Source organism: Canis lupus, chromosome 8, assembly GCF_011100685.1.
Source record: "Canis lupus familiaris isolate Mischka breed German Shepherd chromosome 8, alternate assembly UU_Cfam_GSD_1.0, whole genome shotgun sequence".
Taxonomy (NCBI): Eukaryota; Metazoa; Chordata; class Mammalia; order Carnivora; family Canidae; genus Canis; species Canis lupus.
Genome location: NC_049229.1, coordinates 4,988,381 through 5,008,611, shown reverse-complemented (window position 1 = coordinate 5,008,611; position 20,231 = coordinate 4,988,381). Strand labels below are relative to the sequence as shown.

The 20,231-nt window shown below is 44.7% G+C and overlaps 1 protein-coding gene across 2 annotated transcripts in view; it reads left to right on the top strand.

The window, feature by feature from the left end:
- The first annotated feature begins 6,458 nt into the window (after positions 1–6,458).
- The window catches only part of STXBP6 (syntaxin binding protein 6), a 238,859-nt gene continuing 225,086 nt past the window's right edge, over positions 6,459–20,231 (top strand). The window contains exon 1 of one of the 2 annotated variants that reach the window (XM_038544365.1): positions 6,459–6,583. The gene's annotated coding sequence lies outside the window, so the exon portion shown is untranslated. Of the gene's footprint in view, positions 6,584–6,996; positions 7,158–20,231 lie in introns of those variants that run through there. The other variant, XM_038544366.1, reaches the window with a different exon arrangement.

Here is a 20,231-nt window from a genome sequence, read left to right as displayed (position 1 = left end):
AATATATAGAAGAGAAGGAGCTGTGTGTGTCCCAGAGGAGCTCCCTCCATCTCAGATACGAATGGATTGCATCATTCTCTCCTCTAAACTAGCAGCACAGAAGCTTGGGGAGAAATAGCAGCTCTGTGTGGTTACTGACTTGCTTGTGTCCTGGCAGAATAAAGGACTCTCTGTTAGCACAAAGCCTAGTAGCTTTTCTGGATCTTGGTAGAGACAGTCACTTTAACCCAAAAAGAGTTCGTTCAAAAACATTGCTGAAGTAAAGGAGGGAGTCATTAGGGTGGTTCAGTCTAACAAACCCCAAACTTAATACAACCAAGTTTGAGTTAAGGTGGAGGCCTGCTATAGCAGAGTGTAATCAAAACAATCTTTATATCTTTATATATATATATATATTTATATATAATTACATATATATGTAATTTTTTCTGAAGACTACTCTTCAAGACTTTTAATTCATGCAATCAAGAGAAAAGGTAAAGAGTCATACTTGGCTATTTGTGATAGAAATTCAGAACTAGTCACTGTTTAAATTTATCTGTGTGATGTCTTAGTAAATCTTCAGTCCTAACTTCATCAATACAAATGCTGAAATCTTTAAACTATAATCTATCCTTCCATCTACTGTGTTTTCTTTGGAAATATGGTAACACAAGGAATGTGGAAACACTAGGCTATCTGGACGGGAGAAGGTAAAACAATTTTAAAGCATTTTCTATGTATGTTAAATCATTTTTGTGAAAACAGGAATGCTATATTGCATCTGGGAGATAAAATATGATTGCTTGTAGCAGAGGCAGTGCTTCTAAGAAAGAACTCAGACTGGAAATTCAAAGCATATTGTGGGTTCCCCCTTCCATTTGCCTTGCAATTAGCAAGATGGGTGGTCATGAGATGAAAGTAGTATTTATTCAACACTTAATGTGGGTCAGGTACTATGTTATGTACATTACATATGTGTGCCCTTTTAATCTTCCAATTAATACCATACATGGGTGATAATATGGGACAAGAAATCTGGTATTTAGAAGTTGTGGACTTTGCCGAGGTTACATAGCAAGAAGGAGATAAAACAGAGGTTCAAACCCAAATCTGTCTAAAATCAAACCTTTGCCCTTTCTACCTTAGCATGCTGCTGAACACCAGATTGTTTTATGTGCTCACTGAGGACAGTTTGCTTCCTTATGGCAGTTGTTCTTATTAGATGTTGAGTTACGTCAAAAGTCCATGGGGTTAGTGACTGGTTAAACTTAAAGACTTCTAAAAAAAAAAAAAAAAAAAGACTTCTAAGATCCCTCCCAAAGATTTGCATTCTCTCCAACTGCAGTGCCTTTAAATGTGCTGGTTTTCTGGGTTTTTAAAGATTTTATTTATTGAGAGAGACACACACACACAGATAGCGAGAGACAGTATGAATGGGGAGGAGAGGGAAAAGCAGCCCCCCGCGGAGCAGGGAACCCACCATAGGGCTCCATCTGAGGACCCTGGGATCATGACCTGAGCCAATGGCAGACGCTTAACTGACTGAGCCACCCAGATACCCTAAACATGCTATTTTTAAATTCTGCTAGAAATTTTCTTTATTTTTTTTTCCTACTAATTACTTTAGATTTCTCCTGCTGATCTCATTTTGGGCATTATATCTTCAAGAAAGTCTTCCTTTCCCTTGTCCACTGTTTTGCTCTTTTCTTATTGTGCTTCATTTTATTGTGCTCCACAGATACTGCATTTTTTTTTTTACAAATTGAAAGTTTGTGGAAATAGCAAGAGAATTAGAATGAAAAGCAGAACCTGAAGATGTGACTGAATTGCTACAATCTCATGATAAAACTTGAATGGATGAGGAGTTGTTTCCTATGAATGAGCAAAGACAGTGGTTTCCTGAGCTGGAACCTACTCCTGGTGAAGATGTTCCATGCAATGACGCCACCCTCTGGATCAATTAATTGCTACTTTGCACATTTCATCAATCAGGCATTGGGCAGCCATCATTGTAATCCCTCCTACAGCTTCCGTGTAGTCAATTATCCCTTCTATGACTGCGCAGTCATAACCTAGCCCATATTCTATGGAGTCTGGATAATTGTCATCTCCTTCCTGGCTGACCTTCTGGAGATGGTACAGATAGGCATCAGTGTGGAAGGTGGTCATCTCCTCCATAGAGGAGTCTACATTAGACTTACCTATTTGCATTTGCTCGTGCAGCATATATGCATCAATCAAAGAATGTACCAGACTGGCCTATCTGGGGACTTTGGCCAGGGAGTCGCTCATGCTGACATACTTGGGACTGTAGATGTAAACCGTAGGTAGCGACTGCCCACTGTCCACTGGTCCCTCCGTCTTCCAATTCCAGTTGTTCTAGAGCCACTGTCTGGATCCAGCTTTTTGGACTCAACTTGGGCTCTGGTTCCTGTTCCTTTCCCTACTATTTCTATTATATACTTTAAATATCCCATACCTTTAATTGTGAAAGTTATCACAGATGCAATTTTACACTTATGCATGTGTTCAAAATAGCAGATTTCTCCTTTTTAGAGATCAACTATTTGTCTCCTGCCCCTGATGACCCGCCTGAATGGTGACAGCCGGTAATTGTCATTTATTGATGGGCTTCTGCTTCTGAGCTAGACACTGGATGAGGGAAATTGAAGATTTTTAAGACTTGTTCCCTGCACTCAAGGGACTAACAGTTTGATTGGAAACACATGGCTAATAAATATATATTAATTAGTAAATTAGGGACAGAATGTTGTACCATGGCAACTCAGTCAAAAAAGGTGGACATTCATAAACCAGCTAGAATCCTTAAAAGAGTAAAACCACATACCAATACTAATTGTGTACAAAACAGAATAGGGTCCCAAGCATAAGCATCAGAAGCCTATTTCAAATGCTGTGGGTCTTCCAGACCCCACCATATCACATTACTAGAAGTGATGGGTTTCACTCCCAGTTGATAGATACATGCAACAGCCACAGACTTATCCCTAGCCCAGGAGTGATTCTGTGATTGCCAGGGGAACCACTGGGAAAAGCAAAATGATATTACCAATATTCCAGGGATGATGGCCTAGAAAAATGTCAGTTTCATATGAATCAACCTAAAAGTTAAGTTGAGACTTCTTAAATTTCTTACCTGAAAGCACATCATCAGAACGAAGAATTTGAAAAGCTGTTAGCCACACTGTGTAGCAGGATTTTTAAAAAATACAGACTTTATTAGTCTTGAAGACATTGATCGATGATGCTAAACGTGATGCTGTTAAAAATAGTTTCAATGCACAATTTCCTAGATCAAGCTGTCTTTGTCCATATCAGTTCATTCCATTTGTTATTTAGAAAACCCTTCCTTCTACAGCCTCAGGCAACCTAGGGCATCTAAATCTGTGGGTATTTTAGGTTGAGGTTGACACTGGGCATTATGGGTTTCAGAACTCTAGGTGAACTCAGTTTCTTTCTTGCACTACTTAATGCTCAGAGGAAGAGTCTTGCCATGTGATCTGGTGCCTTTACAACCGTGAATATACTTGTGCCACAAGAGAAAGCTGCTTTCACGTTTCTTTTTTCTATTCCAGAATATAATTATAATTTAAAAGTCTGCAATTTGGCATCTAGATGACCTCTAAGACATTCTTCAGTTTTCTGGTTTCATGATTAGACATCAAGAGAAAACAAAACAAAACAAAACAAAACAAAAACTAACTATTCTTGCTCTCGTGTGTGGGATATTTCTGTAACCAGATGCAAAAAACTGGTAACAATGCTTTTTGGAGAGGGAAACTCTCTACTGAGACTTTTGGTCTGAGTTTCTTTTTAATATCATGTATCATTTACTACCAATAATAAAAGTTACTTCAAAAACAAATGCAATTGATTTAAAATTTACGTAGACAAAGCATTTTACTCATAAAAGTACAAAGCCCTTCCCTCTAAAAATGTTTATATCTTGTTCTTTTTCTTCTTTATAATTTTATCATTATTTTGATTGTTTAAAAATAATCCTTAGGACCTCTGGGAGGCAGAACAAAGATAGAGAAGGTTTGGATGATGTAAATTGCTACATATTCTGCAAATATCTCTAACTACCTGTTATGTGATAGGTCTGGGGCTAGGTACTTCCTCCTTTCCATAACTTCTGGAAGGCTTCTTATGTCAGCTTTTTTTTCCCTTTGAGAGTTCTGCATGCTTAAAATGCTTCCCATAGACAAGTGGTGATTTGTTCTCCATGAATGCAGCAACCTGCTCACCTGCTGTGACAGTGATTCAGGGCACGGAGGTAACTCCTAGGTGTTTCACTGAGGCAAAAACTACATTGATGAGGGTAAGCGTCATTTTGAGTGACTGGCAGGAGAAACTAGTAGTGAGGTATCTTAATTCACAAAATTGTCGAATTACCCAAAAGCTGATTCCACAGCTTTGTCAACAGAATCCTGCTCACACTAAAAGAGCTTGTTAAATCAAAGAAGCTTCCTACTTAAGACAACTTTTGTAAAGCCATAGAACTTTAATTCTATTTTATACAGATATGTAGGTAAGAGCAATGCCTTATATTTGCTTAAACTCTCAGAGTTTCCAAAGCCCTTAGTATACTTTATTTCTCTGAATCCTCACAAAAATCCTATGAGAATTGTCTGACAATTTCACACATGAAGAAAAGGCAGCTTAGAAGTGGAGCCTCTTGCTCATGGAAATCTGGTAGGAAATGGCTGAGGTTTAGACCAGGACCTGGGAGTCCTACCTGTGGGCACTCAGCTAGCCCCACCAACGCCTCTCCAATTATAAGCAGAATACATGTGACTTTGTTGGGGAAATTCATCTGATTTTCATAAGACCCCCACAACAGTGAATATACCCTGGTACCCCATTTCTCCCATTCTTCCCCTCCAAACCACCTTCCTATGTCTGAGCAGGCCCATCTTCCTAGGCTTGGGTTCCAATTATACCACTGTCTTCTCCCAGCATCTTTGCTAGCAACTGAATGAAGTTCAAACTCCACAAACTGGCAGTCAAGTGCTCCGCCTAGGCCCATACCCATTGCTCCCAACCCCTTTCCCATTTCAGTATGTGATTTCTTGCTCTTTATACCCTAATTAAGCGACCAGTGTGCCACCATTTGGCACTGCAGCAGGGCACAAGCTAGGGAGATATGTGCCACAAAACTTAAGGGGATGTCAAGGAACTCAGAAACCAAGATAAATATTGTGAGGCAATATTTTAAAAATGCAAGAAGTGCATGACGAAAAATATCAAAATTTAAAATCAAGGCAGGGTGAGTATTATCTTCAGACTCCAAAATGCCTCTGCAGGAAACTGTTAACTGATCCTGCAGGGACTTCCTCCGTGGGTACTTTTATTAATGATGCTTCCTAAAAGTTAGTTCCCATGACCCCTTTCCAAATCAGTAACTTCTATCCTTTAATGCCCCCAGAACTTCTATTCTGTAGCCCTCTTCTGACCGGAAAACCCATTTCCCTTAGAAACTGGTAGGACTCTCATGGCCATCTGAATCCCATTGGATCTTTTCCAGTGCCTTCCTAAATCACAGTGGGCACTCAGCGCCTCTTCGCTAAAAAAAAATTATAATAATAATAATAAATGTAGAAATCACAATCCTCAAATTAGCTCTCTGTGGGGCTGAGCGGGGAACGAACCCAGATACATTGCTTGGTCCAGTGTTGTTTAAAAATTGCACTTGTTATCAAGATGTAAAAATCAGATGTTTTCCATGAGGACAAATCGCACTCTGTCATTTCTTGAGAAATCAGAAAATCTAGCAAGGGTAGGCCCGAATTCTTCATGACAGCACTGGGCGTTCAGAACAGAGTGTCTGAGCCTTTGGGACCCTCTCCACTGCTCTGCGTCCTAGCTGGGTCCCTAATTTGCGTTAGTCCCATCAGCCCAGAGTCTGCGACCCTAGGCTTGAGTGCACTGGGTCAAACCCACGCGCTGGATCCACTCGTTCTCTACCAGAAGAATAAATACTTCCTTGTCCTGGCGGATAGTCTTGCAGACAGACTCACAGAGGCGGCTTACCTTTCCAGCCCAAACTTCTCACAACCTGTGAAACTTGCGTTGCCTCCGCACGCCGCTCTATTCGCGGCCCTTTGCTCCAGGCCCCTCCCTGGCAGGCGGGTCCCGCCCTCCCCGGGCCCGCGTCCCGGCCCCCGGCCCCCGGCCCCCGGCCCCCCGCCGCGGCTCTCCGCCCGGGACCGGGGCGCTCGGGCTCGCCCAGGGCGGCACTGGGCATGCTCAGAGGCGGCCGCGGGGGCAGGTTCGCTTAGCAGGCGCTCGCGCTCGGCGGCGGCGGGCGGGCGCGCGGCTGCAGCTGGAGCTCGGGCGCCCCGAGTTGGAGTTGCCGGGAGTTTGCCCCCACCCCTCCCTGCTGGCGGGCGGCGGCGGGCGCGGGCGCGGGCGCGGGAGCCGGAGCCGCGAGCGGCAGCGAGCCAGCGCCCGGGCCGGCCGAGCCTAGTCCGGAGCCCGGAGCCCGGAGCCCCGCGCGGGGCAGCCCCCGGGGAGGAGCCTCGCCGGCTGGGACCCGTGCGACGCGCTGGCACTGCCCGGGCACCCGCCGGGCTGCACGGTAGGGCCCGGGCGTGGGGCGCCGGGCGGGCGAGGCAGAGGCCAGGCCGGGGGCGGGGGGGGGCGGGGGGGATGCGGCTGCAGCAGCCGCGGCGGTCGGGGCGGTCGGGGCGGTCGGGGCGGTCGCGGCGCCGGGAGCTCGGTCCGATGCGGGCGCCCGGGGCAGAGACCCCGCTGCGGGGCCGGAGGAGTAAGCAGGCGCCCAGAGAGATGCTTGCAAATTGGCGGGCGCCGGAGAGGGGGCTGCGCGCCCAGGCGCCGCTGCTTTGTGCGCGCGGAGAGGGGCTCGGTCCCTGGTTCTCCCCAAACCTGGAGCCCGGTGTGCGGGGAGGGTTGGGCCCGCCGTGGAACGGAGCAGTTGTCCTCCGAGAAAGTTGAGGATGGAGCCCTCCTTCCGCCCTGTCCCCGCGGTAGGACGAGTCTCGAGGGGGCCGCCCCGAGGCCCGGGCGTGGAGGGGCCGAGTTGGTCGCTGCGCCCCTGGGCTGAGTTCCCCCGCCCCTGGATGAAATACGCGAGTCACCCGAGCTTCGCATCCGTGGCGTCTTCTAGGAAAATCATTCCTGCCAAATCTGAGGTAGGCAGTCCGGGCGGACGGCTCCCTACGTCCCGGGCGAGCAGCTGGGTCTGCCCCCCCCCCCCCCCCCCCCCAGCCTCCGACGTGCTCAAGGACGCCCGGTCTTGGTGAGCGCCTCTAGCGCGGGGCAGCGCGGCGGGGGCGGCGGGGGCCCAGTTTTTCCTCCAGCCCTTCCCCGGGTTTAGAGCAGCCCACCAGCCCCCACCCTGTTCGTCTTTGCAAAAGGCAAGACTTGAAGGGAAGGGCCAGGAGTAGAGTTCTTGAGTTGACGTTCTGAGCCTTAGGACAGGTTGCCTGGGTTGTATCTGCCTTGTGTCCTGGCCCCAAGACTTCATAACGAATCCTTTTATTATTCTTGCTCGCGGACTGGGTGGGAAAGAATAGGGCCAGTGGGTCCACCGGAATGTCCGCCTCATTCCACAGGCTCCTAACATCCCGTGGCAGGTCACCCCAGGACCCTGGAACCGGCATTGTGCACATTGCCAGGGTGTGGAGGATGCTGCCGCTTTCCCCAGGCTCCACTTTTTTCACTTCTTGTTTTGAGTTTTGAGGTTTTGCCTGCACACGAGTCGGAGCTGCGCTGTCATAACCCGGGGTGGGGGGTGGTTCTAGAGGGGGGTAGAGTGGTGGTGGAGGAGCTTCATCCAGGCAATGAGTGGCTGTTTGCCTCAGAGGCTGCTAGTGGGAATTGGTCCAGAAATGATCATGCAGGCTAGAAATATGTCTCTCTCTCTCTCTCTCTCTCTTTTGGCTGAACACCTTGGCTGTTGGGTTTGTGTGTTAAGTTCTTAAAGGGGCACCCGCACACCGACGGACTGCCATGCTTTAGGGGCTCACCATTTCTGCTGCACGTTTTTCTTACTGCTTTTTCCTTGGGGTTAATCTGCTTTGGGGCAGACTTCCAGCTGTAGGAATCACATGGTGTGGGCACACACGTTCTAGAATCAGACCTGAGGTCAAGTTTTAGCTTTACAGCTAAGGCTGTCCTATAATAGACAAGTAGCCACTCTGAACTTCAGTTTCCTCATCTATCAAATGGGGATACTAGGGGCCTTATCTCCTTTCATTGCAGGATTGTTGTGAGACTTTCACGACATAATAGAAATGAAAGTTCTAAGAACACTTGAAAGCACCATTCCGGTCTTATTATGACTGTGCTCTTTACTCAATTTTTCTGAAGTAACGAATTCTTTTAATTACAAGACACTTAAAGTCTTCTCCATTCTACCCCCTCCTCACGAAGAGGCTTAGTTGCTCATGTCTTCGGAAATAGCTATGTATCTGGTTTTTTTTCTTTTCATAAAATTCATCTCTCTTGATTTTAAAGGTTGAGGCTCTAGTCCTCCTATTTATCTGAGGGAAGAAGCATGGTGTAGATTAGGAGATCTCCAGGGTTGCCTGCTCAATGTTCAGACTCCCGGGTTCCAGAATTGGCATGTCAGCAAGACCCCTGTGAAGACAACTCAGGTTGAGGAGTCAGTCAGCAGACCCTGGGCTTGACCAGCAGCTCTGACTTGACCTCTAACAGTGACCTTGAATTAAGAACTCAACCCCTCATCAGTGTGAGATTAAGAGCCAATGGTCACCAGAGACAAGAACACGTGGGATTTCCTCTCTCTCAGTTAATAAGGGTATAATCAGGCTCCTGAGCCTCCCAGGTGCTGCATCTTCTCCGATCCTAGGGCAGCAATTCTCAAGCATGAGCATCAGAGTCAATCAGAAGGCTCCTTAAAACCAAAGGTTCCTGGGCTGCACTGCCAGAGTCTGTGATTCTCTAGGTCTAGGGTGGAGGAAAGGGGGCCCAAGAATTTGTATCTCTAACTAGTTCCAGGTGATTCCAATGCTGCTTCTCCAGGGGCCATGTCTATTGAATCACTGACTTGGCCGGGGGGAGATGAGAAAGTGAGGTGAAGTATGTTCTGAAATGCAACTATTTTAATACTTCATATTCAGAGATAGGGTGTTTTAGAAACGTACCTAAAACATTTTATATTTCCAATACCTGTGTCACTTACCATTATCCAGTTTTAACAATTCCAGTTGCTCTTCAAATGAATGAATTTTACACACACACCAAAGGTAGGATGTTCCCTTCTTTTCACACTGTAAAACACTCAGTCTCTGGTTTCTAGGTGACCCTTGAGTAGACTGAGATTGGTGACTCTGGTATTGATAAATCCAACAACTACCCCATTCCTTTCTTTGGGGATCTCAGACATTTGTGGAGAGGGAGACACATAAAGTTATGGCAGCTTGAACCTTAAGATTAGAGTGCAGGTTGAATAGCTATAAGGAAGTGTTAGAAAACAAAAACAACTGGCAGTGTGGTGCCTTCTCTGAATGGACAGCTTCCCTGGACCTGGGTGAGGGAGGGGAGGGGAGGGGAAGTTGACTCTGTGACAGATGTTCTGTGGTGGTCAGACCTGGCCAAGGCCTTCCCTTCCTCTGTCGAACAGTGTGGTGTGGGTAGTGACTGAGCTCCCCTCTCACTCTGAGGGGGAGGAAGGCTGACTTTCTGCGGCGGCCGTGCAGTATCTGTGCCTCTCTGTATCATTTCGCTGATCATCAAGCACCATTTTGGCACAACCCAATCTTAAAGCTCTTCTCCTTGTCCCATGGTCGAGGGTCTGGGCTGAGAGCTCACCCTGAGCAGCTGTGGTCTTGAACTTAAGCCAAGCCACAGAGAGGCCTTGGGAGAGAGCCTGCTTGAGTTGGGAGGGCTCCTGAGATGACACCCTAAAGAAAGAATGAGGCTTATGTAGCACCCAAATGGCTAGGTGTGAAAGGAGGTCAGCATTTTCATAAGTTCTTGTGTTGCCTTGCCAAATGGACTCCCGGCTGACCACATGCTTTATCTCAGTTTTCCATTTGTGCTTTGTTTTAGTTTTAAAATGATTAGCACTAGAGAGACCTATCAGTAAGATCAGAAACCTATTCAAAAACTCAAGTGTACCATTTAGTGTTTTAGTAGATAAAACTGCAAGGCCCAGGCCTGTCTTCCTGATGGCAATCAGCATACAGTGAAGAAACAACCTTCCGGTTGTAATTCTTAAGATTCACTAGCTAATTTAAATGATTTCTCCTACTTAACAAGAGCAGGGAACGTTTCTATTTTAAACTTCTTTCCCATAACTTGATGTTTATATTTTGGGTGTTACCCCTACTTTTCACTGCTAGGATTTTTTTTTCCAGTGTGGGGGAGGCTTCTTTCCTTTTCACTGCTGTTAGCTTTCTTAGCACGTGACCACTTGGTATCTTCGCTCCCTTGGATAAGTCTGTTGCAAGACAGTCGTCATGATACCTCATTTCTCTTTGGTCTTCGGACTGTCCTGGGTCATACAGAGTCACAGTCATTCCTGGAACAGTTTTTCACCACTTTCCTCGAGTGTGCTTGAACTAAAACTCAGGTTGTATGGCACTAGCTCAGGTCTAAGGTACATTTTCTTTGCCCATATTTCAACATTTTCCAATTTCAGGAATCTGGTTGGGTCTTCAAAATCATGAACACCCATAATGTATGTGTTTTTCTTTTTCTGTAAACTGGCATGGAAATAGAGTGATTTCCAATTGACAGCATTCTAAAACAAAGCAAATTTGCTTCCTTACCCCAGTAGAAAATATAGTTTCTACTCCATGCTGATAGAATTAAGCAGCAATTGAATTAACTCAGCAGTTTCCAGAGTATGTCAGAAGAATCCTATTGGGGTCGCTGTTATTAGGTGTGCTCTTGAAAAGGGCAGATCAATTTGGAAGCGCTGCCTTTTATTTTTCCCTCTTAGAGATTCTCAACATGTGCATCATTGTATCAAAGTCTCTAAGAAGTACTAGAGTTTACCTTCTCAGCAACAAAATCTTGATTGTACTTATTCAATTAAACGTTTCCCAGCATGCAACATTTTTGAGGTTATGTGTGGATCTTCTAATACTCCATTACCAAATTAGTACATCTCAACAATTCTAATATGATATTTAACATCATCTGTGGGTGGGCTGGTTTCACCTAGTATACCCCTATAATATAGGAGTATTCATTAAATATGAATACCAATTGATTAATGGAGTCTCTAGGTGATTACTATCTTTTATTTCAGGGTGGAGAGAAACCATTTCAAGCTGTGGCAGCTAAGAAAATCTCCATGGAGGGGATAAACTGTGAAAGTGTAAATGATGGGCGGTTGTACTTTTGTAGAGATGAGAAGGGGCATTTTAAGTTGGTGGCATAATGGAGCCAGGAGTATGAAGGCTTGTACTCATGCCTGCATGTAAATATTTTCAGAGCACACGAGAAAAGGATCCTGCCTAGTACAGAGTAAGACTGAGTGAATCTGGTGGTGGTGGTCAAAGAACCTGTTGTTCTTTCTTGATTCTGTGAATTCACTAAAGTAGCCATGAGTTCTGGTGACCACAGAAGAGCTACCTGTGGAGAAATGAGGAGAGGCATAACACTTAGGTTTTAGAAACAGGGAAGGGTACATGGGGCAGAGAGGGAATCAAAGTGTTTCTAAGCCTTTAGAGAAAAGCGGGTCCAAGTACAGAGAGAAGTAAGTCTAGCTGCAGAGTCTTGGGTATTTGGGAGAAGAGCTTTCCAGGAAGAGAGGATGTAACTGGAATTTCAAAAAATAGCATGAAGAAAGAACTCTTAACACTCAACGGTAAAAAGACAACCCAATTTTAAAATGGGCAGGCTTTACATAGACATTTGTTCAAAGTAGATGTACAAATGGCAATAAGCAAATGAAAAGATGCTCAGTACCATTAGTCATTAGGGAAATGCAAATAAAAACTGTATAAATACCATCTCATCAGGATGGCTGTAATAAAAAAGACGTACAATAACAACTGTTGGTGAGGGTATGGAGAAATTGGAACCCTCATACATTATATTGGTGGCAGGAAGCTGATGATGGGTAAACAAAGTGTGGTGTATCTGTTCAGCCATAAAAAGGAATGAAGTTTGATTCATGCTACATGGATGAATTTTGAAAACGTGCTATATGAAAGAAGGCAGACACAAGCTGCCACATGTTGCATGATCCCACTTATGTGAAATTTCTAGAATAGACAAATCCATAGAGACAGAAGGTAAATTAGTGGTTGCCAGGGGCTGGGAAGACGGGGGGAAATGAGGAGTGACCCTCGATGGATACAGATTTCTCTTTGGGGTGATGAAAAATGTTCTGGAATTAGAGAGCAGTGATGATTACACAACTTTGTGAATGCTCTGCAAACTATTGAATTGTACACTCTAAAAGGCTGAATTTTATGGTTTATGGATTCTATCACAATAAAAAAATTAGCAAGAAGGCCACTGGCTGGGGCGAAAGGAAAATAGTAAGAAAAAAAGTGGTGAGAGAGATCTAGGAATAGCTTATTCATTTCAGGCCAGATTTTCTTTTGGGGGGAAAATATCTAGATAATTCCTTTGTCCTTGCTTGTCTTTGGATCTTCTAGGGTTTTCCTGTTACTCTTTGGTCCCAAAGTCCTTACCCTGGAAGTGGTTTGTTTTAGTGGCTCCTGAGTCAGTGGGATAGTTTTTGTGGCACATGCTTTGGGATCTTCAGATTAGAGTGTGTTTCGGGACTTTCCTCCAGAGACGAATTCCATATGTAGGCTTCCTTGCTGTGAACCACCAAAGGGTAATAAGCTGTGCTGACTTGGCAGTTTATGTTTAGCTTCTCCCTTAAGATTTGACTGTGGTAGTTGTTTCAGTGTCATCTTCCAATTTATTTGTGGAGCTCCGTCAAAAATCTCTGTATTAAGCAGGATTCACGTGCTACTTGGCATGACCCAAGAGTCATGATACTAAAGCAGTTTTTAATGCCACTGGAGCTGAGGCTACAGTCCGCCCCCACCCCCACCCCCACATTGGGATGGGACAATAGCCAGGCTTCTTCAGCACTGGGACATAGCCAGGCTTCTCAAACCCATGGGCAGAAACATGCGGGATCTTGTTGAAGTGCTGAATCTGACTCTGTAGGCCTGGGTCAGGGCCCAAGATCCTGCTGTTATAACAAGCTCCTTATGGCCATGGTTGTTGGCCCATGGATCACTCTGAGTAGAAGCTGATACAGTGTGGAGCAGATGGCTCTGGACTAAGACAGAGCCGAATAGCTCTGCAAGGTAACTCTGCCACTAATTTACTCAGGGAACTTGGGCAAGGTAAGTCACATCTGAGCCATAGCTTTCCTATCTGTGGCATCAGAATAAGACCTAGCTCACAGGAAAGTGCCTAACCTCATGTGCCTGGAGTATTGCATATTTGCCTTCTCCTTCCTTCAAGGGCTGAGAATTCCACTGTTAGGGCTCAGAGAAAAATATATGGAAGAAAGGTTTTTGATTTGTGTGGATGGGATTGGGGTGGGGAGAGGATGTAGGGAATGGGGTAAGAATCCCGGGCCTCAGGGTAGCATTAATGTGCTTACTGGTTTTCAAAATACCATAGCTTTGGCAAAGCCGCTGTGCTAGTCTCAGCTGAGTCTGGATAACTCCTAGTCAAGATGTGTTACTTGCCCTCACTGGGTCTGTTTCCTTGGTGGTCCTAGTGCACGGGGCTGGTTTTTGAGGTGGGTGTGAATGGCACCTGTGAGGGCATTCTGAGCCCTAAGAGGGTGTACCTCTGGAAAGAATGTCCCATCACCCCCCAGTGCTGGTTGAGGTAGTAGCATCCACATAGGGTTACACAAGGTGAGTTGTGCTTTGTTAACTTGTGTTTCTCTCTCTTTTATCATCATTTGAAGTGAGAGGAAGTGAGAGATTGTGTTTACATTTCAGTTGAGTTAACGGATGGATCCCTTTCACTTTCTGCTGGGAAAAAAACAGAGACCATAGTTCCTAAGGTTTTAACTAAAACCCCAAGTGCACACTAGTTTCCAAGCTTTCACAGCCTGAAATTCATTGCTTTCCCAAGGATGGCAATTTCACCCTGTGAGCCTCATTTCACCCTGTCGTTCAGACTGTTTTGTAGATTGGCATGTGTGGAACTTTCATGCTGGATTTGGAAGAGAAAGAGCTTGTCTTTGTTACAGTGTTAGGGCTGAGCATTTAAACAGATGTCGCACCACCATCAAATAACAAAAGATAAGATATTCAGGTTGAAGCCTAGTATGCTAGGACCTCACTGCACTTCGTATCCTTCTAGAAGGTGGAATGTCACACGGAAGTGGGAAAGCTCTGATTCCAGAGGCGAGTGAACGTGTGTGCTCTAGTCTCATTGCCTCTCATGACCACTGTGGGTAAGGAAGTACGGTCAGAGAGGTTGTGCATCACCCAGCTCTTTGTTTTCAGACCTCAGGTGAAAGCCAGCTGTATCTAGAGGTTGAGAAATTAATATTATTTTCGAAGAATTTAATCTACCCTATCATTAAGTCTCAATAAGGAAGCTGTCCAACTGCTGAGGAAGAGCTAGGTATATAAAGCTGGGTGTTCCTGAAGTAAGGCTTTAAAAATTAAATCCTTATGCAACTATAACAATAGTTATATTATTATTATTATATATCATATATATGCATACACACACACACACACACACCCACCCTACCCTGAAGGTAGAAATTTGGTGCTTATAAAAAGAGCTCAATGCTCATAAAATGGACATATTTCCAAATTTATCCACATTGCCAACCATACAGTCCCTGGTCTATCTAGTAGCTGATGTTTAAAAATGGGACAGGGAGTCCAGAACTCAGGCACCTGGTTTTGGAACAGCCCTTGCTCTCTATCCCACTGGGCTATGAACTCCTCCCAAGGCTGGGATCTTCATTTGTGTATCCCTGAGGCCTAGCATGTCTGACATATAGGAAAGAATAAAAAATAGACTAAACCGTACAGCTGCCTTCTTCTGGGATTCCCTTCCACTGCGTAGTCCATTAGTGTTCCTGTCAGTATATTATTTTTAGTATTTAACATTTCCCTTGAGATGATTATTCGCTCACATTCTATATGGTTCTAAGCACTCCACAAATATGATTCCTTTTGTCTGCATGACCCACCCTCAGAGGCAGGTACTGTTGGATACCAATTCTTACTTTACAGTTGAAGAGTGTGTATCATTTCCAAATGTGAGCTGGAAAGAGCTCCGTGTATGATGGAAAACTTATTACAGAGCCATTCATGATACAGCTGTGCAAATGGAAAGTGTAATAACTCAGTTGGCATTGAAAAGAAATGTCATAAATAAAGAGCCTGTGCTACTGGCCACTATAACTCTTGAAAGGAACCCCCCAGAGCTCCTCAAAATCTCCCTAGCTCTCCTTAGGTTCTCCTGCTTTTCAACTGCATCTGCTATGATATGTGATGATGCCCTGCCAGGTTATGGTCTACAGAGTGCTCTCGCTGTATTTTTATCTGAGACTCCTAATTACCCCGCCGGTTTCTCTAGAAGAGAGCAGTGAGGCCCAGGGAATCAGACTCCATCCGAGTCACCAGCTTGCTCACATCGGGGCTAGGAGCAGGCATGGATGAGAAACAGTACATGTGAACTCTTGCTGTTCACACTGGGCCTACGTGCTTACATAAATTAATACTAAGGGACAATTGAATTGGTTTGCCCTGTTTGGCTTTACACAGGAGGAGGCATTTAGATGAGTTTGCTTAACAAAAAAAAAATTTTTTGAGCCTTACCATACACACAGAAACAAGCAAAGATTGCATGGGTACAGTTTAGGGAATTTCTACGCCATGAACACGTCCATTTAGTCTTAACACAGATGAAGAAAGAGAGAGCCACTAAGCATGCCAGAGCCTCTCCTTATGCCAGCTGGTTACCTCCTCATCTGTGGTAGCCACTGTCCTGACTTCTAACACTATGGATCACTTTTTCCTATTTTCAAGTTTTATATGAATATGATCATTCTTTTGTATTCTTTCATGTCTGACTTCTGTCTCTCAATATTGTGATATTTAATCCTGTTTCTCCTGTAGCAGAAGCTGGAGTGTATTCTGTTGTACCAGTATATCACAATTATTAATCAGAGACATTTGAGTTGTTTCCATCTTGAGGCTGTTCTATAGCTGCTGTGAATACTCATGTAAGATCTGTCTTTATGGTACAGCTAGGTATGCATTGCTGGTGTGTGCATGTGGGTGTACCTGCTGGGTCCTATGATGTGAGTACACTTAGCTTTAGTAGATATAGCCAACCAGTTTTCCAGTTATGCCACTCCAATTTATAGCCCCATCTGGTGTGAACAAGAATTCCCTTTTCCCACACTCTTACCAGTACTTCTTTGGGTAAGTCATTTGCATTTTAATCATTGAGATGTTTGTGTAGAGGTCTCCTCTAATGGTTTCAATTCATATTTCCCTTATCATCACATGAAGCTCAGTGTCTTTGCTTGTGTATCCTGGCATTTGGATATCCTCTTTTGTGAAGTGCCAATTCAGAGGTCTTGCCTATTTTTCAATTGTATAGTTTGTTTTACTTTTTAAAACAAAATGAGAGTTCCATAGAAACATCTATGAAACGTCCTTGAGATCTACAGTAATGGGGGTCACCTGTCAGTGGTGTCTGATTGTATTCTCAAGCATAATTTCTGGAGAGTTCCCATGGCAGGTGTCATAGCTGGATGAGGTGGGATGAGGATATGAAGAGGCCTAAAGCCCTTAGTGGGGAATTTGCCAAAAAGTTGGGGAGCTTCTGGGTGTGTGACTCATGGCAATTGTAAAGTTGTGAAGTCACCCGAAAGCATGAAAGTACTTAACCTATAAATGAGTTTGCCTTTTATAGCGGTCACTCTGGATGATTATACACCAACTCTGAAAGGGTTGCTGAAAATATTTTTGGAATTGCTTTGAGTACATTGTTTTGTATATTTTTAGTTTGTTTCAGAAAGGCTCTTTGATCCTGTACTTGATTTTGGGAAATGGCAGAGACCTCCCAGAGTCCAGTCCAGTGTGGAAGGAGGGTGCTTCATGGGTGACTTGAAAGCAAAACCTTATTTTTGAGGCTTACCTATAAGGGAAGAGCTTTCCTTAAGAGGAAAGATTTAGCAGGGAGAAGGCCCGGTACTAAGTCCCTTACCTTCATGATCTCTCCTCTGCCTTACAGTAACCCAGGAGCCGCTTACCGCTTTGGAGTGTCCCCACATTAGAGATGGAAAGCCAGAGATTGAGTAGGAGAAACAGAGCGTGATCTAGGAGTCACACGTAGCTCTGTCTTACCCCGGGGGCATCTAGCTTTGCTTTTCCCCATCCTACCTCCCCTCTGACAAACTGTTAAGGGAATCTCAGGATGTTGCAACCAGAAGAACACGTGCCAATGGGAAAGGTCTGGGTCTCCCCTGCCTGTTATATACACCGCCTCACCCTCAGAACTGCCCCATGGGGCTTTGAGGGCACAGAAGTCAATCAGGCTTCAGGGCACTTGCCCTTCCAAACACAATCCCTGAGGCACTGCTATTCATGGGAGCAACTTCAGGCTTTTCAGTGTCCTGGCAGGACTAGTAGTCTGACCTGTAGGCCTTACTCTGAATGCTCTTCTTCCTGGCTGGCAAGCAGTCCCCAGGAAATTCTCTTAAGACAAGGCATGTTGATGAATGCTGTCACTGCAGGAAATTATATTCTGCATAGAATATAACCTTTTTCTGCTTGGGAACCTACATAAAATCTGACCGATAGAGGCAGAATATTGCTGAGCTCTTTAATAGTCATCCCTCGTCTTAAAGTCATTCATTAGTTCTGCCTGAAATAGAGACACATGCCTTTGGGTTTGTGTCTTTTAGAAATGATCCCTGAAAAGAATACCCTGGGCAGACTGCTTTCTGATAGGTCCTGGGGCATCCAGCTGCCCCTGAGATGTGACAGTCCTAGGAGAGCCGTGAAATACACATGACCATCGCAGAGGCTTACTCTCACCCTTTCTGGCTCATGGACCCCAACAAGCAGAACCTCTTCTACTGAGACTGGGAAATGTTGTCTAAAAGCTGGTGCACCTGGGTGGCGAAGTCGGTTGAGCATCCAACTCTTCGTTTCAGCTCACGTCATGATTGAACCCCAAGTCAGCCTCTGCACTCAGCATGGAGTCTGCTTGAGATTTTCTCTCTCTCCTCCACTGCCCCTCCCACTCCTTCTCTCTCTCTCTCAAATAAGTAAATCGTTTTAAAAACCTGAGTACATAAAAAGCAGAAGCTACAACCTGTTTTTCTGGCCCAAAGCAGTGGCAAAGAAGACTCTGGACTTCTCTTGCTATGGCCCAGTGGAACAGTTTCTTCAGTTTGGTGGTTTTCTTTATACTTAGTACTTCTATCCTGCACAGCCTTGGTTTTCAGGGCAAATCCCTGGGTGATGGGTAACCAGATTACCAAATCATTTCCTCTGCAGATGAGAAATTTATTTATATTCACACAATTTTCCCTGGATAAAAATGAGGTGCCTGAGAAAAAAGTGTGAGGATATTTTAATGAAAACCTCCCCTGGTGAAAATGTCCATTTTCCTTCCACATTTAATTCCCGTAGAGGATTTCAGGGCAGGTGTGAAGAGCCAGGTGTTACTAAGGAGCAGTTGTCCCCGGTGATGGTGAATCCCTACTGGGGCCACCTTACCTACTTTCTTAGCAGATTACATTATCCTATATACGTGTGTAGTTTGCACATCTCAGATTTGGACTTGGCTGGTGGATGTCTGAACTTATTCACCTCCTGCCAAAAGAAAGAAGCTTATAAATAGTGCTTTGTATTCTGAGCTTTACAGTACACTGAGTAAACACAAGATATACATTGTGATGGGGGTAGGGAGAACCGCCCACATCCTTATTTTCTGAGTGGGTGTGACTAATGACTAGTTCCTGGATGTGTAACTAGGATATAGGTCACGGTTCCACTGTCGTCTCTGGCAGAGCTACAGTAAACACTGTCTCCTTATAGGTCACTGTTATCTTACAGGTATAAGTGTCTAAAGTTCTTTTGCTCTGAGAATTTTTCTACAGAGATTTTTTTAGAAGCTTCTTGGACTGGGAACAGGAAGCTCAGTGGATACCTGAGGTTTCCTTAATGAATCAATCATAGTGATGGTTAATCATCACACACATGTCATGTGCATCAGGCACCGTGCTAGGAATGTTTTGTGGAGGAATGCCTCTCTTCTTGCTAGATGGGGTGCTGCTCAATTCATGAATCATTTAATAAAGCCAGTTAGATCTTCAAAAAAATGTTTCCTGGATTCTTTCAGCTCTGAGAATGAGGTGCTGTCATTCACCCCATTTTACAGAAACCGGGGCCACAATTTCTTGGTCTGAGGTCCACAGCCCCCCATCGTGACCCTGGGTCAGTCTCTTGACCATCACACCATGTTGTTCTGAGGCAGTGAGCAAGTGGAAGGGCTGAGCAGAACCAGGGGCTGCTCCTGAGACATAGGGTATCGAAAGAGGGAAGATCAGATATTTCTTAATAAGAAGAGTTATCGATGTGGGCAGCTCCTGCATTTTAAATACACTTAGTTGAGGTGGGTGTTGGGGAAATTAATTGCAGCAGATTTTCAAGAGGAAATGGATTGTTGAGGAAGGAGAGAGCCTTCCATTACCATTTCAAGGAGGGGAAATGATCCTGTTTGAGTAAGGTGGCTGACCTACATCCTGGAAAGCCTTACACGGAGATGATGGATTTGTCAGGGGTTCTTAGGAGCAGTTTAACCCAGCACAGCTGTTTCAGTAGGTATGTGGATGTTTACCTCCTTGCCCTGCCTTTATTGTAAAGGCAGACATACACGGGGCCACTCTTCCATATGGAGCCCTGCTTCTTCCCTTGCTTATTACTTCATCTTTGGACTTGAGAGAGGGAGGTACAGCAAAAGATATGATAGTTCCCCTTCCCTTCCTCACATAGATGTCATGTCAACAGTGCAGTGTTGGGGTGAAGAGACCTTGAGAAATTCCCAGGAAGGACCGCTTATAAAAGTCAAGAGGTCTGGTTTAAATCCTGCAGGAGTCATTTGTCTGCATCTTTCTCAGGACATCTTGTCCATTTTGCTTGGTATTGATCTTATCTCTGTCTTTTCATTCAGCAAAAATGTCTACAAAACCCAAACACAGGTTCTGTTTTTATAAAAATTTTTACAAGAAACTGTATACAAAAATAATTGCA